Source organism: Centrocercus urophasianus, unplaced genomic scaffold, assembly GCF_019232065.1.
Source record: "Centrocercus urophasianus isolate 14NV4802_14NV808 unplaced genomic scaffold, USGS_Curo_1.0 seq_23, whole genome shotgun sequence".
In the NCBI taxonomy this organism is placed as follows: domain Eukaryota; kingdom Metazoa; phylum Chordata; class Aves; order Galliformes; family Phasianidae; genus Centrocercus; species Centrocercus urophasianus.
The window spans coordinates 14,452,635-14,474,911 of record NW_024884789.1 but is presented as its reverse complement, the minus strand read 5'-3'; the positions used below and the strand labels follow the sequence as shown (position 1 = coordinate 14,474,911).

Below are 22,277 nucleotides of genomic sequence, written 5' to 3'. Positions count from 1 at the left end.
TTTTTTTTTTTCAGTCATACAATGTATTAATACATTAATAAAGTAGGAAAATGGGAATGGAAAAATATTTCTGTGGCATTTTGGGTATAATTGACAGTCCCATAGAATTCTTCCTTTTAGTTCAGAGGAATTAAAGCAAGTTATTTGTTTTGGTTATTTTAATTTGAAAAAGTTACTCTCCCAAATTAAATATTCTTTCAGATCAGAAGATCTTCAATACTTTGTGTGTCAAAGTGAGTCATTCAAATAGTATTGGAACTTGTTTATGACTAACGTGACTGTCATGACTAACAGATTTATTGTGTGATGACCACAACCTGGCATTAGAAGCAAACTGTCGAATGTGCTGCAACTTGGTATGGGGGAATATTATATAAAAGTCTATTAAATTCACAAATCAACTAAGTTGTAAAATTAAACTCATGAATGTCTTTAGGTGTCATGAATGTCTTTAGGTGTGGTAGTTTTCTAGGTAGGTATCAAGCTGGATGTTACCAAAGGGAATTAGGGGCAGAAGCTTGAGCAGTGTCTGAGAGAGGTAAGATGTAAAGATTCTTCAAAAGTAATGTGGTTGATGAAAGCTAGGAATATGATATTACATCTGTTATTGCTGATATTCCAAAATTCTGACATTACGCAAGGAAAAGTTAGTCACTGACTTTGGTTTGGAGTTTAATTTATGTTCCCATTGTTGCCTGGATTGTAAAGAAAGAAGTACAGTGCGTAGTAATCTCTTAAATTTCGTGACCAAGAAAACATCTTTGAATAAAAGTTACTGCATCTATCCAGGGGAAGGAGACTTACAGACATACGTGTGCTTTAGAAGAGAAAAATATCTTTGATATGCTGAATTTTAGCACAGTTGCATTTTCAACCTGTTACTGCAGTTCAGCATGGTGATTGCAGCCAGTGCTGCAAGGCATTAACATCTGATGAGTGCAGCTTGAGATGAAATCATCAGTCTTCAACAATAGAGACAAACGTCTTTCTCTAGAAGCAGATTTCTGGGTTGGGGTATGCTACAGCCAGAGTGAAATTCCAGAATACACATCAATTAGGATGCTAATCTATGATCTTATTCCTCATGGACTGCAAAAGTAGTTGTGTTCCTTCTGTCACCATCCTTTACTCTCAGCAGCTCAGTAAAATTAAGGTCAGACAGTGATGACTAGAAACAATTTATATAAGCTTTGCTGAAAGCAGCTATCATGAAACGTTCTTTTATTTTTATGTTTGATTTGTGAAGAGGGTGGTGTTATTCTCCAGTACTGTGAAGAAAGTAATGTACATTTTGTCAACCATTTCTGTTTCATACTTCAGTGCTATCCAAGAGTAAATGTCAGCAAAATCTGTCATCCTCCACCTCCCTGAAGCTGCAAAAAAAAAAGCTCAGAAATCCCAGTTCTCTCAGAAATTTTTGTTACTAGTACAGTCTTTTTTACTGTATGCATGAAAGACCATGTAACTCTGCATGCTGATTAAGGCATGAAATAGAGAAATGAGAGCATGTGATATCATGTGTGTCATCAGCGTTTTCTTGGCCCCTGAAACGAAACAGCAGCATTGTACTGGGAAAATGAAAGCTTAAGTAAGAATATCACTACGGGGCTGTAGTATGTTCTGATGAACACCATTGCCATACATTTCTCAAATCCTTTGGGAAGTACAGCGGTGAAAAATGAGTTTGCAAGTCAAGAAGGATAAAAGCTTTTTTTTTTACCTGATCACTGGTATAATTTTCATTTCTTCCAGTGCCTGAGAAGCAGTATCATTGTTAAAAGTTCTAACTTGTTCTCTCACCATTTTTAGGTTACCATAGTTCAGATATATATTTTCTTTTTGTTTGGCAAAAATATTTCACTTCTTTATTTCTTCAGAAAGCCCAAAGGAGGCTGAATTACATGGATTTAACTGCTTATTTAAGGAATATGCACGTTTGTTTGATCGGAAGTACTGTGAGTGGCTGCAACTGTGAGACAGCAGAGAGAGTATCTGGTTTGGATAATGGAATAAATAGATTATGTAGATAGTTGATTAAGAGTGGATAAATGAAAGATGATTGTGAACAGTTCATGTTAATTTCCCATTTTGAGTGGCTGTATTTAAAGAAAAACTTACTCAAACCCAGTGTTTTCTTTTTCAGCAGGTCAGATTGTATAAACCAAAGGAATCTCAAATGCTGAGACAGTTTAACATTTTGCATTGCTGGATTGTTTTTACTTTCAGAAGAGCTGCTGAGTTTGAGTTGTCTTTCTGGAAAAACAGATAACTTTGACACAGGAGGCTCCACGTAATGGAGAATGAAATCTGATAGTTAAGGCTCGGGTTTTTAAAGGGGACAGTGAGAGCTGAATTCAAGAGATGTCTAAGTGGAAAAATCTCTGAATTACAACAGCTGCAGTGCAATTGAACTCAACTAGGATATTTGGTATTGCAGCTTTCTGAAAGGATGCCGTGCAAAAATAATAGTACAATATATTTGTAATAATGAGGGATAGATACTTCAAATCTGGTAGTATGAATGTATGATAGAAAATGAGATGGTATTCAGTCCCATGGGTCTTAAAAATAAGTTCTTGCTTGATATGTTTTCAGGTTCATCTTTCAATGAATTTTATTACTTAGACAAGAGCCATATTGTAACGCGATCGTTAAGACTGGGAGTTTGAGACCAAACGTCCAGTAGATGTTGTGCTGTGTCTGAACAGCATGTAACTGGGTAGTCAAACAAAAAGACCCTGTACAGATCTGATAATGATGAAGGATTTACTATCACCGATGAGCAGTCTTTTTAGCAGATTTTTTTTTCTTGGTACATATACGTGTTTTGCCTGGTGCTTGGGGGTGGTTTTGCTGAGGGTGTCTGACATGTTTTTGATTGACGAGCTGAGCTGTTGTTTTGTTGTTTTCTTGTGTTTTTTTTTTTTTTCCCAAATATTGAAGCAAATAACTTTTGATGCAGTACTCCAGAAATTGCTGTTCCTGAAGAGAAAGAGAAGGGAGAGAGATTCTGTTCCCGCAGTATTCTTGCTGTCTGATAATAAAGTTTGCTTTTGCTTAGGAGATGTTGAAAAAACACAGCTTTTCACTGCTGGATCTGCACCTGCTATTGTCACTGTCCAAAAGCTGAGCTACAGCTGTAATCAGTGGAAGATGAACTTAATACAAGAGCAAAAATATTGGACTTCAGGAAGTTAGAAATGCAATTCTTCAGCAGGGAAATGAATTCAGCAACTTACTGCCTAGTAAAATATTTGTAGCTCTTAATTTATTTTATTCTCTTGATTTAGTAGTAGCTGCATTTCAAAGTTGTTCTATTTGTTTCTCTTTCAACTAACTGGATGGAGGTGTTTTGTAGAAATAATATTTTATATATGTGTGTGTGTACATATATATATATAAAATATTAATATATACATATCATGTAAATTGACACTTTGTTCCCCTCTTTCTTGTTTTCTGTATCTCAGTCTTCTCTGCAATTTGGTGGATTGAGCAAAGGCCAAGAGGCTTTTAGGACTGTTGACAGCTTAGCATGCTGGCTTATCTTCCAGTAGTATTTTACACCTCTGACTGGCCAGATATTCTATGATTCTTTAATATGTTCCTCGTTTACCAAGGAAACAACTTTTTGTTCGTTTTTCTAGTTAGTGTTAATTTTAGAAGGTATTTCTTAGATCTTAAAGATTGAAACATCTATTTTGATAATGAGTAATTCTAAGTGAAAAAGCAGAAAAAGAATAACACCTTCTGAACATGGCATAGAGCATGGCTGTTGCAAGGTGCGTTGTTTTCTGGAACATTGAGGTCAAACAGCTTTTGATATGTTTGCTTCCTGAAGCTGAGTCTATAAAAGGCCTCCATTTAGGATGAAATGACTAGTCCTGTATTTCCAAGGTTTTGAACAACAGATCAGTTTGGATGCCTGAAGAGCTGGAAGTTTCCTTGTTAATTCCCTCTCCACCACCCTAGACCTGTATTTGCACAGCCTTGTTGCTGTAAGGGACACTTATTCTTCACTAGGGACCTTATTATTTATTCAAGTGTTACCAGAGCTGTGAAGGCCTCATTTTTTTCCCTTGTGATCATTGATATATTTGTAGAGTATTTAGCATATGGTCAATTTCTCACTCAAAGGAAAAGAATTCTAACAACCCTTTCTTTGTGTAATGGTCATTAAACTTAATTTGGAATCTTAAAACACAGGCTTTTCTCCAGGCTATATTGCAGTAGTATATAGAGTAGTCAGTTTGGCTGTGATAGGGGCACCCTATCAACTGTATAAACAGCACCAGCTTTTTCAGTGAATGAAATTCTTGTGTACTTGTCATTTGCAAATGTTTGAAAGCCAGGCAATTTTTAGAGCTGTGCTTTCTTACGTCCTCTGGATGCCAAAGCCTTTATTTCATGACCAGATTCATGTTTACAGCAATGGTGCAGTCATAGAAAGACTTTTGCCTCTGATGTTGAAGCATCTCTTATAATGAGCTCTCAAATTCTTTGTGGAAGTAGCCAGGAGAGGGAATCATTGACTATCTTCTCTGCAGAAATTAGTGGGCATATTAGGTTAATTCTGTGGGATGTGAGGATGCATGCCAGCTATAACAGAGCTCCATCAACGACTAGAACAGAATGGCCTTTGATTGCTGTCATTTTGACTTCAAGGTCAGAAATCCATACTGTTACCCATTTCACTCTTAGCTGCATGCTGCATCAATGAACGTATCAGTCCTTCTGGGCTGTAAAATTCAGTGACTGCAATCCTCGTATTGGGTTATGTGTTACATATGCCTTTCTAATTAAGGGTCTTTCTCGGGCCTTAGGAGAATCCGTTCTGAAGTCTAAACATCAAGATAAGTATTTTCATGTAGTTTTGTTGTTGTTACTGCAATAGCAGAATGAAAGCTAGTCTTACTGAGTTTCCGAGCACACTGGATGATGAAAGTTCATCTTATGTTTCCACACCAGTCTACTTTTCTTTGAAAAACTACTGCCTTCCATATTATGATATGGTGTTAATTCTTGGAGGATTGAAAAATAAAGAGACTACACTGATGTCTGCATGGCTAAAATCAATGCAGAACAAACAGAACTTGCTGATTAGTTTTTCTGTAGTTCTACTGGAGTTTCCTGGGTAAATGATTCCATTATTACTGAAAGTAATTTTTTATTAATGCATAAAAGAACTGTTTTATGCTCTGCTAACCTCCTCACTAAGTCATGTAGAAGTAGTAACTTCAGCCCCATTTACAGAAAGGCTTCATGGTGTGCTGTTGTGTGAATGAGAGCATGGAAAAAAACTCATGAAGAGTTTACCATGGGGAAAAAAAAATTACTAACTCATTAGCTTACAGTTTTGCAGAGCCAACTTAAAGAGCTAAGGTTATTTTATGTTGGTAAAAAAATATCACGGAATAGCTTCAACTCCCATACAGAATCATGCTGAGGTGTGTGTTGAGCACTGACTTAGAATGTTTACTCCTGAAATGAATGCCATCCCTTGGCAAAGGCTGTGCTGTTCCTACTCCATGTAGAGTTCTTCTGGTGTCATCATCCATTTTTGGAGGTGAGGTTGTACGTTATCTTTTGGTCATATTTTCAGTGAGTACCTGCCAAAAAAAAAAAGCTTGGCGTAATCAGAAAACTCATTGTCCTACTGGCATGAGCTTTTGATTTGTCTGTGCATTTTTCTTGAAAGCAGTCTGCATTTTTGTGCATTATATGCCGATTATATATGATATGCTTTTATATATGCTCTTAAATACCAGACTTTCTTTTTAAGAGGATCTCTGGAGGAAGTGAAAAACTAATTCTGGATGACTTAATTGATGCATGTGATATTTTGTACTTAGCATTTGCCAGATTTATTCTTTGGTTTCTTTAAATAAGTTCAAAGCAAGGCTTTTAAAACTTTTCAGCAATTGTGAATGCATTGGGAAATATTTATGCTTTATATCCAACTTGATACTTTTTCATGACATATGTGGTGTTGATGACAGGTTATAATTTTGCTTTTTTCCAGTTAGTGAAATATTTGCCTGACATTTGCGAAAACAGCTGCTATAGCTCAGCATCATGTCATGCACTTCGCACATTTACAACTCCTTAAAACCAGTGAGTTTTCATTTCCTCTCAGTATCCACTACCTGAATGCTTTTACAGAACCTCATTTATTCTCTTTCCCAGAGTTACTATTTCCCTCTCTTTTTTCTCCCTGTTTTGAACACAAGTTAGCACTTGATTCCATTGGTTTTGTTTAGCAGCTTTCATCGTCTACTAAAAGTCTGTTATTATAGGCTTGTTGTTATGTATTCTTCCATTTAATTAAAACCTAGTTCTTTACCAGTAATTAGATCCAAGAATGCTTTCTATAACTGTATTTATTTATTTAATGCTCTTATTACGTATCTTAACCAGCTATAAAAATAATAGTCTTGCTGTTGACTCAGTGGCATTTTGGAATAAAAGCCAGTTGTGTGCAGTAGGCAGCAGGTAGAGCTGTGCTACTGGGCTTAGCAATGTGCACACATCTTGGAAGGTTTTTGTAGAAGCTCCAGGCTCTCCAAAAGCCATGCAGATATGATGAACAGTATTACCTAGTTCGGATAGTTCTGTATTTGTAGCTGAAATGTTTGCCCATCTGCCTCTGCTATGATTGGGAAAGACACTGTGACTTCCCATCAAATGGATCAGTTACTTCCTGATGAACAAAATGTCGTAATGTAAAAACCTGTTACTATGCCTCACAGTTCACAGGTTAAAACAGGCAAGATGTACTTGTAGCTCCATTTCTCTTTGTCTTCAGCTGCTAATGTGAAAATTACCATTGAATATGTCAGAAGGAAAAAGAAATGGCAACAATTGTCAGGCATGGCTACCAGGTTCCTTGTTCTGAGTGCCCAGAAGTTTTGTATTGCCATGCATAATCCTAGCTGCTTGCAGCAGCAAGGTATGACTAGCAGGCTATGAAAGTATTTCTGTAAAATTTAATAGTTAATCTTTTTTATTTTCGAGAGCAGGGTTTCAGTGCTGTAGAAGCAGTGATCTGCATAAATGTGAGATAAGAGGCGAAATAAGATTCTGTAATCTGCTTTTACAGGACAAGCTTTCCAAAGCTCAAAGCAATCTGTTTATTTTATGGAAAAGAAGGATAAGGTATGTAATTACAATCTCTAATTTCCAGAGCTGTAAGTCTAGCAGAGGACTTTATGGTAAGGGCCATGACTTGCAAGCTGGACCTAGAAGAAGCAAACTGGAAGACTGTTTCCCTGGATTTCCAGTGACAGGTCCACTGAACTGTCTGATATCTGATGGGTTTTCCATCGGTGCTGATTATCTTTCTGAAATAAATGATGTAGTTCAATTGAAAGTCATGGGCTTAATGCAGAGGTGAACTTCTTTAGCTTGTGTTATGCAGGAGCTAGGTTATCAGTGCATCTGCTGTCCTCTGAGCCATTTCTATGGATGACCTAAATATTATTTGAAATCAATAGGAGGAAAAATAATAATTTTTATAGTGGTAGTATAGTTAGCACTGATTTAACTGGTTACAATTCTGGCTTTATAAAAATGCATTGTTTATTTTTCTTCCTTCATATCTTTCTAAATTTATCTTCTATTAATAATTTTCTTAAAACCTGGAATTTTCTGAATGAATTTAATTAGAATGAAAAATTACATTTTTGCGTGTCCAAAAAATAACAAACTAGTCAATTGTTGAAAGAATGCAGAGAAAGAAGTAGAGGAAAACCTGGAAAAAAAGTGTTGGAGAAAGTTTTGTGGTATGACTTCGTACATGTTACAGGTTGTAAGTTACTGTCCGTCTGTGTAGAAACCTACGAGCACCCTAAGACTCTAACAGGATGAATGGCTTTTATTTTGCCTTTTATTTTATTTTATTTTATTTTATTTTATTTTATTTTATTTTATCCCTGGTTATTTTTGACCCTCTTTTTTTTTTTTTTCCCTTCATTTTGCCTAGTATGTTATAAATATGCAACCACAGATTTGTTTCCTGCTTCCTTTTGCAAGGTTGCCAATTATGGCTGTAATTGAAGAAGATTGAAGAAGGAAAGTGTGTGTGTGTGTGTATACATGCATACATATTAGTCTTATATGTGCATACTTGTACATGTACTTGCTTTTCATCAGAACTTGAGGTTCTATGGTAATTTGAGTAGCTGTTACTAAATCTTGACATAAATTTGATTACAGTGGAAAAATACACAAGTCCCCTATCAAGCAGCTGGTCTGTGGCCGTTACGTGTTTTGCACCTTGCTACCTACCATCTGTCTGCTGGCGTAGTGCACAGATACAGTAAATGGGGAAAATTCCAGTACACTAGGAAACAGCATACAGAAGATGATGGCTATTCTGATCCATAGAATACCTTCACATGCTGCTAATGTCATTGCATCACACTTGATCTTTTGACCCTTGCCTGGATTATACTATCTCTTTAGATGTGTTGCAATAGCTAAACGTTTTATAGGGAATGTAAGTAATCTAAAGATTCTAAGACATCTAGAAAGAGAATTTGAGAAATAAACATTAAAAATGTAGAGATGTGTTCTGTTTGCATGTATAAAATTATCTGGTTTTAAAGAGTTTAGGGTTCGGTTGAGATTGTCTTTGAAAACCCTACTCTGGCAAGACTCTTCCACATCAAATTTGACGTGTTTACAGTCCATCTGCTCAACTTAGCGTGCTCTGACTGAAGAATTGCAATATCCTTTTGGATGAAACTCCATTCTCTTTTGTGATGTCTTCATGTGGTATGCAAAGTCCAGGAAGAAGGAAAGGCAGGCTTGAGGGGAAGTTCCGTTCTAATTTTTTTGTGTGCCTATTCCTTACTTAATTGTTCAGCATTACCTGTTTTTCTGTAATGTGCATTTTCTTGTGTATACATTTGTGTAGCAGTAGCTTCATCTTAACCATGCAGTGTTTTTTTTTCTGATGTGTTTACAGCCCTCAGGTGGGTCCAGTATGTTTGTGCAAGGTCAGGAGGAGCACTGCTCATGTAGATTCTGAGTCTGCAAGCTGTTCCACTTGGCTCCAACTGTCTGTGCATTTGGAATAGTCTGTGGGGGACAAGATGACAAATGGAGTGAGTTCTGGCCTTTTCAGAGTATGAATATCTATCTTATTAAGTATTTGCTATGTGTATTAATGTGGGAGCAAATAAATGTATTCAGTAAGATGCCAGACAGTTCTCTATTGTTTCATATTTGGAAATCATATAACCTTTATATTAGGAAAGCAAGCAGATGCTGATTTAACATAAAGCTGTATGTGCATAGATAGACTGTAGAAACAAAAACCAACCAAAAAAAACCAAAAAACAACCGCAAAAACAAAAACAAAAAAAACCACATTCTCTGGTGGAAACTTGTAAGAGCTCACTTAAAATGTCAGGATTGAAGCTTGCATTTAGCTTATTTCTAAAATAAATAGTAACAGCTGAGCCTATTGAACTGTATGTATCTGCAATGAAGTCTTGGTGACCTCAGCAGGGCTATAGCAAGGATGAATGTGACTAACTGTACTTAATTTTTTTTTCTAAAGTATTCTAATACAGAACACTAACTTAATTTATCTTGAATAGTACGTTCTCTGATCCCAAATAAATTGCTGAAAGGTAAAATTGCTTTTTAAATGATTAAATGCTTTGTATTCCAGTCTTCTAAAAATTTTATTACTTTTGTGCAGCGAAAGTTCAAAGCCAGCTACTCTTGAACTCCATAGTATACTGAAATCCTGTTAGCCATATTCCACTGGCTAGCAGCGTGTTAGTCTGTTCTTTAAATTAGTCTGGCTGAGCTCTGATTTGCATACAAGTGTATGGTTATAAGTAGTTCCAGCTATGTGACATCAGGAGAACAGTCACTGGAGATTTTTCTGATTTTTTTTTTTTTTAATTTTTTTTTTTTTTTTTGGAAACTTCATCCTGTTTATGGTTTGTGTTGATCTGCCTTTAAGAATCTGTTCCAGTAGTGGAAATTAAAAACCCATAAAAATATTTTTATTTTTGAAGAAAGGGTGCTTAATAATCCTCGCAGTGAGGACAGCAGCAATAGGAACATGGAGCTGCCTGTCTGCTGTGCCACAGTGTGTGGCCATGTGGCTGATTCACATCTCCACTCTTCTGCTTTATTTCTGTTCTTAAAGATGTGCTTCCAATGACTGAGTCAAGTGAGAAGCTTCATAATGGGATAAAAATCACTATGTATGCATTCTTTCTAGTCACAAGCAGAACTGAGCATGGTTTACTTAAAGTTCTCCCAAACTTTTCAGTGCTTGTTGATAAGATACGATCACTGTTCTGCCTGGGCTTGTGACAGTGGGAGTTGATGGTTTGGTGTCTGCTTACCTGATGTGGTATGTTATATTTCATCCACCTGTAAATGAGTCCTGGAGTCAGACGTATACTTTTTCTGATGTGTGGGGTGTGACAAAGTTACAGTTACCATTATCACTATGCCATTAATGGTATTTGTAAAGCCTGTATCATGCACATGTATACAAAATCCTAAAACTCACCAGTACAAGAAATTCCACGTGAAATATGATTGCTTTACTTACAAGAACATTTCTTAGCCACACGAAGTCACATCAAAAGTAAAAAGGGGGGGGAAAAAAGCCCTGAGATAATCTGAACAAGGAGCCCAGTATTTTGGAAAGTATTGGTTAGTATCTTCAGCAATAGAAAAAAATTGTCTAATGTGAGAATTTCCAAAGGATCAAGTGTATACTGAGTGCCTTACTTCATTTATTTTTGCAAATAAAACTATGCAGGAAAAGCAATTTAATTTTCTGGTCATTGGTATAAAGCACACATGAAGTCTTTTAAATTTTGCAATTTTAAATTGCCCGATACAGGCAACGTTATAATTTATCAGTTTTTGTCACACATGCTCCAAAGGTTTTGAAGTTCCTGCACAGAGACAATGTTTTCTTCTCCTTGTGTACAAGCAAGCAGGAGACTCTTCTACCTAAAAAGGGCTTCCTTGCTTTCTGCCCGTTTCGCTGATCAGTCTCTGTGATGGGTTCATGTGTCTGGGGCTGACTGTAGATTCCCTGCCTCTCCCCTCCTGTCCCTCTTTAGAAACCTTGCCTGGATGCTTTGTGAGGCCGTTGGATGGCTGCCTGGGAATTCCCGTAGTAGCTCTAATCGGGCCATGGGACATTCAGTTGGAGTCACGGTTCCTCCAGATGCACAGAAATCCTAGATGTTCTGACAGCATGTGTTCAGATCAGATGTACCATGTATGTGCCACAGCAGAAGTTTTCACATGGGTGGTAAATCCATTTGCATAAGATGGGGATCCTTGTATCCTGTTGCCCTACAAGCTGGGTTTGCTTTTCTGTTAGGAAGATCCTAAATGGCAATGTAAGACTCACATTTCTTCCCATATTCAATTTCTTCTGCTGTAGCTTCTAGAGAATCTAACTAAAAATATAGGGTGGGGATGGGACTGCACTGCAGCATGTGGAGAATATCAGTCATCTTCTTGGGGCCGGTTCCAGTAGGAAAGCAAACCTTAAGGATGTGAGCTGACAGCTGCATGGATGTGAAAGGCAGTAACAGAGCTGCAGCATCACAGATCACTGGTGATCATCCACACATCCAGTCTTGGACCAGTGTTTCCTTGCAGAGGGGCACTTCTGTCTTTGAAGCTTGTCAGCCTCTGTTTGATTTATGGCTTTTTAGGCTTTGAATTCTTGTTTGGCTGAGGTTTAGTGTTGCTGTCCTCATTCACTTCCTTAAGATTTTATAGCAATCCTTATCCTTCGTGAACACTTCTTAAACAGTTTTGGATGTCTGTGATTTTTAAAGCTTGAGGTGTAAGAGAATTCTTTAAAAACAATAGTGCCTAGGAAGTGACAGTGCAGGAGGCAGTGGGCACAAAGCAGAGGTTCCATCTGACTGTTGCCAAGAGCTTCTGTGCTGTGCGGGTGATGGAGCACAGGTTGTGAAGTGGGAGAACTTCCAAAGCTGTCAGGGTGTCCTGCTTGAGCAGGGCAGGAGCTGGGTGGGCCCAAAGGAGACTTCAGGCTCAACCAGTCCATGATGCAATGTTTTTACAGAAAGGTTTCATTTTGAGCCCTTCACAAGCACTTCAAATTTATTTCTTTGTTTTGTAATGTGGCCTCTGCGCAGCAATTCTCATTGCTTGGTTTGTCAGTGCACTGGCTGACTGCATTTTGACAGGTTGCAGCATGTTATTTGCAGGATTTCAGTGGTTCAGTCTTAGGCACTTAAATAGTGCTACTGAGTGTAACTGGTTCACCTGCTGGTGATTACATGGGTTTTGAGAGTGGCTGGCAAAAGGAACAAGTCTGTATGGGCTCAAGTTCAGGATCCCTGGTGGAGTGTTATCTTGTTCCATGTTGCCAGAGGGACAAGTGGCAGATTTGTCTGTACCAATGTTAAGTGTTGGAGAAACTGTGACTTTGTGTTTAAAAACCAAAACCAAAAAGCCTTTTGTCTTTTGTCATTTCCACTTGTCATAGCTTGCTTTGTCTTACAAACAGACATGTATCTTAATAATTTTGGGGTCTTACACGTTAAATAAAGGGATGAGAGTCACTGGTGCCAGAAGGCTTTGGAAATAAAATGAAATAATGTTATGCTAAAATATTTTTTAAGTTGTATTTCATCTTATGTTGCTTAATACATATGACAAAACTAGAAAGAAATACATGCCTTCTGTTGTAATTACATTTCTTCCTACCATTATAGAAGAATTGATGATCTCAGGGGAAAGCAACATGATAGATAATACAGACTGACCTAAGAGAAATTATTTCTTACTGGTTTCTGCAGCAACAGTGGTACTGGAAAAAAAAATAAAAAATAAAAAAAAAAAATCAAGTTAATAAGAATTGCTGCTTAAGAGAATTTGTCCTTTTTTTGTTTTGTAAATAAATGAATCTGAATTTTTAGTGGTAATTAATAAAACAGGGCCCATTTGTTACAAACAGGTTTCTGACTTTCTACTCTAAAATGCTGGCAGCTTTTTCCTTTTTCTTTTGGTTTTAAAACAAACCAAACAGCTGGAGCTGAATGGAACAAGCATAAATGAAATGCTCCTTTTCTACTTTGTCAGATGTCTGTCAGCTCTGCTAGTAAGAAGAATACTGAAAAAGTCCTTTGGGCTCTAAACTGCATGCTTAATACGAGGGTTAATAACTGATGTGCATCAAGTTCTTTATTTTGAATTGACAGCTTATCCCTAGTGGGAAAAAAAGTAACCTGGTAATGTTAGCAATGTTATGTAAAGTCTTTAATTGATAGATAAATCTATGTGTAGTTATATTATCTATATATATACATAGGTAGTAAGTTGGCATTTAGATTAAATATTGATACCTGTTACATCTAGATTATATAGATATGCAAATGTAACAATATGTACATTTTAACACATATGTAATATTTTCTTTCTGTCTATAAAAACACATTTGTTTTTGCTATTTGTATATGCATTTGATTTCTAATTAGTAAAATGTATGCTTGTTTATTTGCATGTAGCTTTATAAGCTACTCAAAAATGCTAGCAGGTATAGGGGTGGTTTTCTGCCCTTTCTTATTAATGCAAAGGAGAACTGGCAAGTTTAACTCTTCGGTTTCAACTTTTTCTTATTGTCTGCAATTTAACAAAGATGCATCTAACTGCCTGAAGATATTTGAGATGAATAACAAAAGGTAAGTATCCAGCATGATATCTCATCTTCTTCAGGCTGTTTCAAGTTGCTTTTGTTGTGTATTAGGTACTCCACAATGTCTTAAACCTTGCAAAAGATCTAATTTAGGGAAGAAGGCAACAAAAAATCTAGAAATGGCAGATTCCACCATACTTATGGGTTCTCTATGAATTTATCCCAGTAGTTCCAGAACAGATGAGGGAGGGGAAAAGAAGTGGATGTGGGAAAACTGGCTGATAGTATAACTGGTTTAATGGTGTGATGAGTTTTGATACAACCCATGCACAGTTATGTTTGTGCACTATACAGCAGGGCATATTCAAGAAACCTCCTAGTAAAACTTCTTAGAAAATAACTTATGTATGTTGGCAGGTTTCAGTAATGGATTACATTTGTCAGTATGTATTTACAGTATTTGCAGTATTTTCCATGTGTAAATGTATGTACTGTGTAATATTTTCTACTGAAGCTCATGTCTATATGATAACACTGCGTACTCCATTTGCGGAAGAGTGAAGAAACTCAGCTTTGTAGGAGCCTGTTGAAATGCATATGTAGGCCTGTGAAGAGTAGAAAGCTAAGAGCACCAAGCCTATAATTGAACTGCAGTATGTGTCTCTGTGGGGCTGGAGGAGCAGTAAAGCATAGGGGGCAATAGTTTTCCCAGATTAGTTCTGTGTATAGATAAATACCTGCTGCAGTACATCTAAAATTCATCTATTCTTTGAACAGTGAGTGGATTGATGACCCGCTCCTCAGTGTTTAGACATGCTTTTTTCAATTCCTGAGACTTCTCCTTCCCTTCCCTTTCCACTTTCTTATGTTTTGGTTTTGCATGCAGTAGCTGGAACAGTTGAGAGGAGGGGAGTGGGGGAAGAGAGATTTGAGACAAGTGTTGCTTTGTGTCCCACTGGACTGCAGACTGACTCCAAACGTGTCAGGATGTAAGAGCAGGGGAAAAAACACGAGCGTGTGATCTGAGGTGAAGTGCTGTCATTGCCCTCCGCTGCCAAGCAGGCAGAAGTGCTAAGCACGATTACATCAGTTCATAAAATAGTCGGCTTTGCTTTCCTATTTGCACTACCAACTTTGATGCAAAAGCTGATGTGATGCACATAGGAAAACTGCAAGCCAACCATCTTCTTTCAATATTTTTTTTTCTCTTCAGAGAGGGTTCTTTGTTTTTGAAGCCAGTGGTGATTTTGCCATTCATTTCAATGAGTATTTTTAATAATGGTTGATGAGGTAACGTTCAGCTGGACTGGCAGAGAAACATTTCCATCTTTTGGTGCTGCTTGTAAGAGCATAGTTGAAATTGAAGGCTTTGTGTTTGTTCTCTTTTACATATGCAGAGGAACTTGGTTAGAGAAGAATGGAAGTCTTGCATTATTTTAGTGTGTTAAAATGTGCTTATTTATTTCTGTTGTTATTGAGCTTCCTGCTTATTCTGTTGGGTTATATGAGAATTTGAATGGGTCTCACAGAGAATGCCTGTTGAAGCAGGATTCCCAGCTTGCAGAAGTGAGAGGTTTGGCTCAGCTGGGAAGCCTGTGCTGGCTGATACCGAAGCAGCTGCTGGTTACCTTTGTTTCAGGAACGCGCATTTAAAAAGTAAGTGCACTTGTACAGAACTGCTCATAAAATGAGAGCTTAAGTCTGTAATGATGTACGATAATGATACATGAATATGTAAGTTATTTTGGGTTCTTCTGAACATTTATTTGTGTTGCAGAAGTTTTAGCTGCCATTTGACAAAAATAATCCATCAAGATAAGGCTGGTTATCCTGTATGTTAGAACAGAATTTCATGCCTCACCAGTTTAGCTTGGGAAATATTTAGAATATGATTTGGCAAGCGTTGAGAAGGTCTCTGCTGAGTAATACGTGCAATAGAAGTGAAGCACGAGGGATGTTGTGAAGAAAATGCACATCTAGCACATGAGAAATGACTATAACTTTGTTCTTCATTGTTGTAAGCAGTTTGTTTTAGTGCAGTGGCTGAAGGAGAAGGAGGGTCAGTCATGGGGAGGAGCCTGGCAAAAGAGATGTGAGCACACACTGGATGATTTTGCCACTGAAGGAGTGGAACTGAGTAAGCATAAACAGTCTGTGTCACTCTCTCAGAGTTGGTTATTTCTCCTTTAAAACTCTGCCTTAGTGGTCTTTGAAGAAACAGAGTTAGTTTTAAAACTTTTATTTCCTATGCTATTAAAGCACATGAGAACCTTGCATCAAAGTCCTAGTGAAATAATCATAAGGTTCTCTTGCTTATGGCAGAAAACACTTCTGTAATGCAGTTCATTCTCAAATTAGGAAAAAACAGCTGCTGATGGAAGGCAGTGGGGGACAGAAACACTGATTTGACCAAAGCATATAGGAAAGTGATATTAGAAAGGAGGTGGGAGTGGAAGAAGTAGGCATTCACAATTCCAGGGAAGCTCTGTGTTTATGTAAAGCACAGCAGCTGCACTGCAAACCCCTCTCTGGATGACCTCAGTCCCGAACAAGACAGCCTGTTCCGGGTGCAGGTGTGATTACTGAATTATTTGTTCTGTTTCAGTGTCAGTCAGTCACAGGGAGGAATTCTGGGTAAAATTCGTATCCACTGAATAAATTGAATTGATATATTTGGTATTCCAGAGTGTGCTGTGTGCCTTCCTGCTATTGCAGAAATGGTTGATTTTATTCCATTGAATTACACTAGTTAAATAGGACAGACAAGAGGAAGTGGCTCCCACAGCAACCACTGAATACATCAGGCAGGCAGATGGAAAGGCAGGACTGGACTGAGGATGGAGCAAGACACAGAAGACGGTTTTGACAGCTGACTTGTGATCTGTTTTGAAGAGGCAATGTGTGCTGTTTGAAATGTGGATTTTAGTTTCTTTTCTGTGCTTCATGAGAAATGAAGTTGTGAAAATGTTCACCTGTGATTCATGTATCCAGGCAGTTTTGTTTGAATTTTACAAATCTTGGGGCCTGTCAGAGTTAGGCTAAGCTACTTTAGGTGGCATTGGTCTTTGCCATGTGTCAGTTGCTGTGCATCTACTGTATGCATTTTTTCCTCTTACCGATAGATGAAATTTTATGAGTAACTCCTGTTTGGTGCCTGCTGCCAGAGAGAAGGGCTAGCTTACTGAATGCGGGTACTTTTCTCACTCTAGTTTCTGAAAGAACGAGTCTAGTCAGACTTAATTATGGAGAATCTGGGTACTCTAATGCCTGATTTACTTATTTGTTTGGCATGTTAGAGTGTAGGAACTTGGAGTCTTGGGGGAATGAAGGCAGTAGGCCCTTCTAGAAAGGTGACTGTAGTTTTTGTGAGAAATTCCCTGTCTGCTTTGGCAATCATTAAGGAGAAACCTATTTATTCACCTTACAATGTATGACTTCAGCATCAAAGTTTCCCTAATGCTTTATTAGGAGTATTTTTATTTCTCCATTTTCTCAACTAAAACACAGTAGAGGAATGTAGCCTCACAGATGGGTTGAACCCTTTAAAGATTGCGTGCTGTGGTGGCAATTATTATTCCTGCGTGTGAGATCTCAATCTTTTATTGATGCGCTGTTCTGTCATTTCTTTGAAAAAGCATGGTAGTGGCATCACTGTTAGCTTCATGGGAGGCAGAGCACTGGTATAGAAATGCCTGTGAATGCGATAGAAATGATTCTGAAATGACAAAGGATTAATGGGCCAGTATCAGTGTGCTCTTAGACACTTCTTTGGTGATGCGAATTGAGCATTCCTTTGCACTGTGTGCTTTAGATTTTTAGTAGGCAAGAAAGATGAAAAATGGAAGATATTTTGCTGAGACTGGCTAATTTTAAATCTGGGCTCTTGCTTGTGATCCACTGTAATTTAGCTAAATTATCTGACTGTAACTGAAGATGTATGGGGATAAATTTCAGATTATTTCTGAGGGTTTAAGAAGGGTTTTAGGTGACTCAAAAATGATAAACTAACTTGATTAGATAGTACAATTCTAATGAGTATACAATCCAATATGCTGTAATGTAGCATGGTTTTAGGAGCCATCTGCTAGCTGTTTTTCTTTTAAACCACCTGAAACTTACGTTTTTTATGAAACTGGTGTTGCCTGAGTTGGTCAGCAGCTGGGGCATACTTCACCATTTCTAATGTTGGGAAGGAACGGAGGACGGATTTGGCAGGGCTGAAGGCAGCTCGAGCACCACCCACTGTCTGCACCAGTAGCAGCCAGGCGCTGCGCTGAGCAGCAGGCGTTCTTTGTGTGCCGTTCTGCTGTCCCCACCACGTTGCTCCGTCTCGGCTGGCCGGGTGCATTTCTAGACGGGAAAGTTGTTGGCATAGATGCCACAAACCAGCCACAGATCAGAACAGAGTCATCTTGCTCACTGTAATAACGTAATGTGATACATCAGAGGCCGTGGTGGCCAGCTTGAAAAATAGACATTGAAACACCCCAGTAGGAAGGATTGGCATCATTCACACAAGTTGTAGGTCACTTGAGATAAATTAGAGTTCTTTCTTCATGATTTTCTGAGCATTTGAATTGTTTTCTTATTTATGTTAATTCATATAGGACTATGAAGTTTTTAACTGTTCTGTCAGGAAGGAAAACGATCTCTGTTTTTTGCAAATATCTGTCAGGTAGCAGTGGCAGTGGAGGAGCTTCTTTAATGATAAGCTGTTTATGTTAACCCCTCGTGATGGACTATGCTACACCTGAATTTAGAGTTAAAGACTCAGAGGAAGGAAGTGCTTTTCATGTCTTAAGCTCTTCCTCAAAGCAGAAAACTGGTTGCATTTCACTTTTGCATAAAGTGCTGTTGCTTTTGATATGCAAATAGTGCACTGCACCATGTAACCTCAGTTTTCTAGAGACCAAAAGGAAGGGCAGAGAAAAATGTATGTGGTGTAGGAATTCAAAGGGTATCGAAGCAGGGTTCCTACTCTGTTTCACAAACAAATCCTAAATGCCAACAAAGCAAAAAGAGATCAAATTGGGTTGGACTGTAAGGACAGGGATTGCCTTGTGTGATAAGGGACATTTGAGAATTTCTGCATGTAATGAATATGAAAGGCAGCTGAGCTGACTGAATGTTAAAGCAGCTGTAGTGAGCAGTAATAGAACAGAGTGGGCTGTAGCTGAGCGACAGCTCATCGTATAATCATCATGTTTTCCTCTTAGAGCATCTCTGAAGAACAAGAAAGACTTTTTTATCTTCATCTAACAAGCAGATTTTGAGTAATTATTTTTCTTGAAAATTAACATTAACATCTGAACTATATATATATATATATATATATACACACACACATACATGGAGTTGAAAGATGATACCTACTGTCTGTGGTTCAAAATCCCTTCTACACCCCTCACCTCAGTAAATCATGCAGTGTTTCCCCCAGTTCCTCCTTTCCCTTAATTATTTCTCTTGTACAGAGGTCAGATTTGCTCTGCTGGCATTTCACGATGCAGACTTACGCACAAGTCTGCTTTGCTGCACGTCTCAGTGCCTTTGACGTACTCCATTCTCTTTCCCACCCACCCTCACCTTGAGAAGCTGCGGGTGTGCAGCACAGATGGTGGCAAACCAGGGAGCTGTGCCGATTGCGGGTGGTTGGAGTCGCCCTGGCTCAGCCATACCAGTTCGGTGAGGCTCCTTTCCTCTGTTTCAGTCCTTAGAAGCTGACTGAGGAGAAGCAAGACTTCTGCAGTAATCTGAAGCAACAGCAGGTTACCAGGTTTTCCAGGAAGTTCTCTCAAACCTCTGAATCTTTTACCTTGTATTACTGGGAGAGTGGCAACTGGAAATCTGCTTTATTTGGTGAAGTAGGAGTTAAACAAAAATAGGTTTCGTGAAGTGAAACTGAAATCAATAGGAGACTGCATTTTCTGCTGTGAGTCTGTAGGCAGCAATGCCTGTAGTGTGCTTCAGCTTTGTGCTGCGTTTTCTCATCCGGCAGCAACCAGAAAGGTCCTCTCACGAGCAGGTATTTGACAATATGGCGTAGTGATGCTCTGGAGTTTGTCAGCTTCTGTATCTATAGATGCACTGCATTGTAAAGCAATTAAGCAAGTAAGAGCCTTTTAACAGTGAAGTCTCATTTATTATTTATAAAGGTGGAGCTCTCCCAGTACAGCTGAAATGGTCTGAAGAAGCTTCAAAATAGGATGGCTACGTGTTCCTGTGAAGTCAACAAACAGGGTGTTTGGTGCAGAGTGCAAAAGAGTAATTTGAATTGTTTGTGTTTTGAGTTGCTTTAGAAAAAGGCAGTTCAGTTTGTAATTAAAAATGCACTCTGTTTATTTACTGAAGTTTGCACAGCTCTCTAGCAACGTATCTTCTAATGTCCATCATTACAGTGCCTGTATGCTTGGAAATGAGTTGGCTGAGGGCTTTCAGAGAAAGTTCACAGCAGAGCTTTGTTCAGCTGTTGTTGTGATCTTTTTGCAAATGTATGGAACTTAAAAGTAGCTTTCTCACAGAAATTTACTTCAACACAATTCACGTTAAAAATTATTCCTCTTTTACCATCGGGAAATGAACGAGGGCTGTCTGGATGCTTTGCTGTGCAACCTGCTGTAGAGACCCCTGCTTTAGCAGGAGAGTTGAGCTGAATGGTCTCCAGAGGTGCCCTACAATGCTGTGATTCTGTGACTGTTTTAGGCTAATGAAAAATATCACTCGGTATGCCCACAATGGAGTACAGCAGAGAAGAGTTATGATTAAGAACACTGATCAAAATACGTAGTGCTTTGGCAATCAGTCAAGGTCTAGCAAGGAAGCTTTCCTTGGTATGTTGATATTTGTCTCTATATGTATGGGCACTGTATGTGTACGTATACAAAAGTAGCCTCCCGTGCGTGCATGTATGCGTAGAAATATTTTCAATTGAAACACATTCTGATATGAACTAGGTTTTCAGGCTACCACAAAATTAGAAGCCACAGGTAAAAGTCAGTTACTGTTACCATCATTTCAAGGTGAGAAGTAACAATTGATCTCCTGAGATTTTTGTTTCCTTATTAACAGAGATTGTGATATTTAATGGATATCTATGGATGAAGTCCATGGAAAAATTTCTGTGACTCAGTGACACTGGGATTTCTTCCTGTGTGTTCTAAAAGATCTCAGTAGCACATTGTCATGCCAGCGACTGGGTGCTTGTTTGCCTCCTTGTGAACAGTGTCACAAGGGCAGTAAACCTGCTCGTGCTGGTAGATTTGTCCTGGTTTAAACTCTTTTTTAGTTCTGGACCTGGTAGACAAAGAATTTGATTTTGAAAGTAACCCGGGGCAAATCATGCTCATTCTCTTCATATCCCTTATAAATGCATATTTTGCTTTACAAGTAATCTTTAGCTGATTGCTTAATACAGTTTTTGTTTCAATTTTCTCAGTATAGTAGACTAATAATAATCATTTTTCAAAAAGTGAATATAAATGACTTATATACTTTACATCCTATAAATGACTTACAAAGAGAAAAACGAATATAATTAGAATTACATCTCAGTGTTTTTTATATGTGGATACATGGCATGATCTTTATTCTCTGATAATTACTGCTATAATGAAAGTAAGGCCACGGAATAAGCTTCTACTGAGCTAGTAACTCAGTAGGACAACTTTGAGTTTAAACCAAACAAAACCAGAAACATTTTCTTCATAGAACTTCATAGAAGTATTTTAGTGAGAGTATACAGTGAATTGTGTAGTCAGGGTATACTTTTGGGGTTCAATCCAGATCTATACTATTTTGATCTTCCAAGAAAATCCTTAAAGCCAATTTAAGAATTTTGTCTTTCAGTGGCTAAGGAAAGAGCTTCTTATTTGAGAGTTTTCATCTATCTTATGTAAGTATATGTACAACAAAGTGTGGATGCTGGGGAGAAGAAACAAGTTCTGTGATCATATGTTTTTCAGTCCTCTTCACAGAGAGATGATGAGAGTAGCTGGCAGCAGTTCTGAGAACACAGAAGAGTCCAATTAATTTAATGATGTATAGCTAGGCAAATTATTCTTTTCTTTGTTACTCTTGGTGGAATGTTCCTTGGCTGTGGAGGAAAGGAGATGTTCCAATTCACATCAATTGTCCCTTTTGTTCAAGGACAGGTAGGACTGGTGCTATTTCCACAGCATTTGTAGGAGTGCTAAGAAAAGTGCAGGCATGTAAACAAAGCTGTGTACAATATGTGGATAAGGCCCTTGGATGTAAGCCCCAGTCAAGCTTACTTCTGTGCTGTGAAAAATGAAGAGTGGTTTTACAGCTGTCACCATACCAGAACATAGCTGTCTGCTCCCTGGGGGCCGCCAGGATGCCCACTTTGTGGGGGCAGGCTGGGATCTGCACTCAGCACAATTGCATGGGGCCAACCAGCAGAAAGCTGGATTTGAGTACACTCAAGCTGTGGATCTACAAAAGAGGTGAGCTAATCGCAAAGGATGCTGATGCCGAATTAAGTACATTCTTCACCCCACTTGCATCCTGCTGTCTACCTTGTACTGGCTGTGGTGTTTTTGCAGACTTCTGTGTGTTGATTCAGTCCAGCACAAAGTTCATCTGTACAAAAAAATAACGT

General features: G+C 38.2%; 1 protein-coding gene across 10 annotated transcripts in view; it reads left to right on the top strand.

The window, feature by feature from the left end:
* OTUD7A (OTU deubiquitinase 7A) overlaps positions 1-22,277 on the top strand; it is a 140,293-nt gene that overhangs the window by 52,855 nt on the left and 65,161 nt on the right. Inside the window, exon 1 of one of the 10 annotated variants that reach the window (XM_042824030.1) lies at positions 9,065-9,107. The exons of 8 other annotated variants lie outside the window; for them this stretch is intronic. The gene's annotated coding sequence lies outside the window, so the exon portion shown is untranslated. Of the gene's footprint in view, positions 1-9,064; positions 9,108-19,599; positions 19,686-22,277 lie in introns of those variants that run through there. One more of the 10 variants, XM_042824036.1, reaches the window with a different exon arrangement.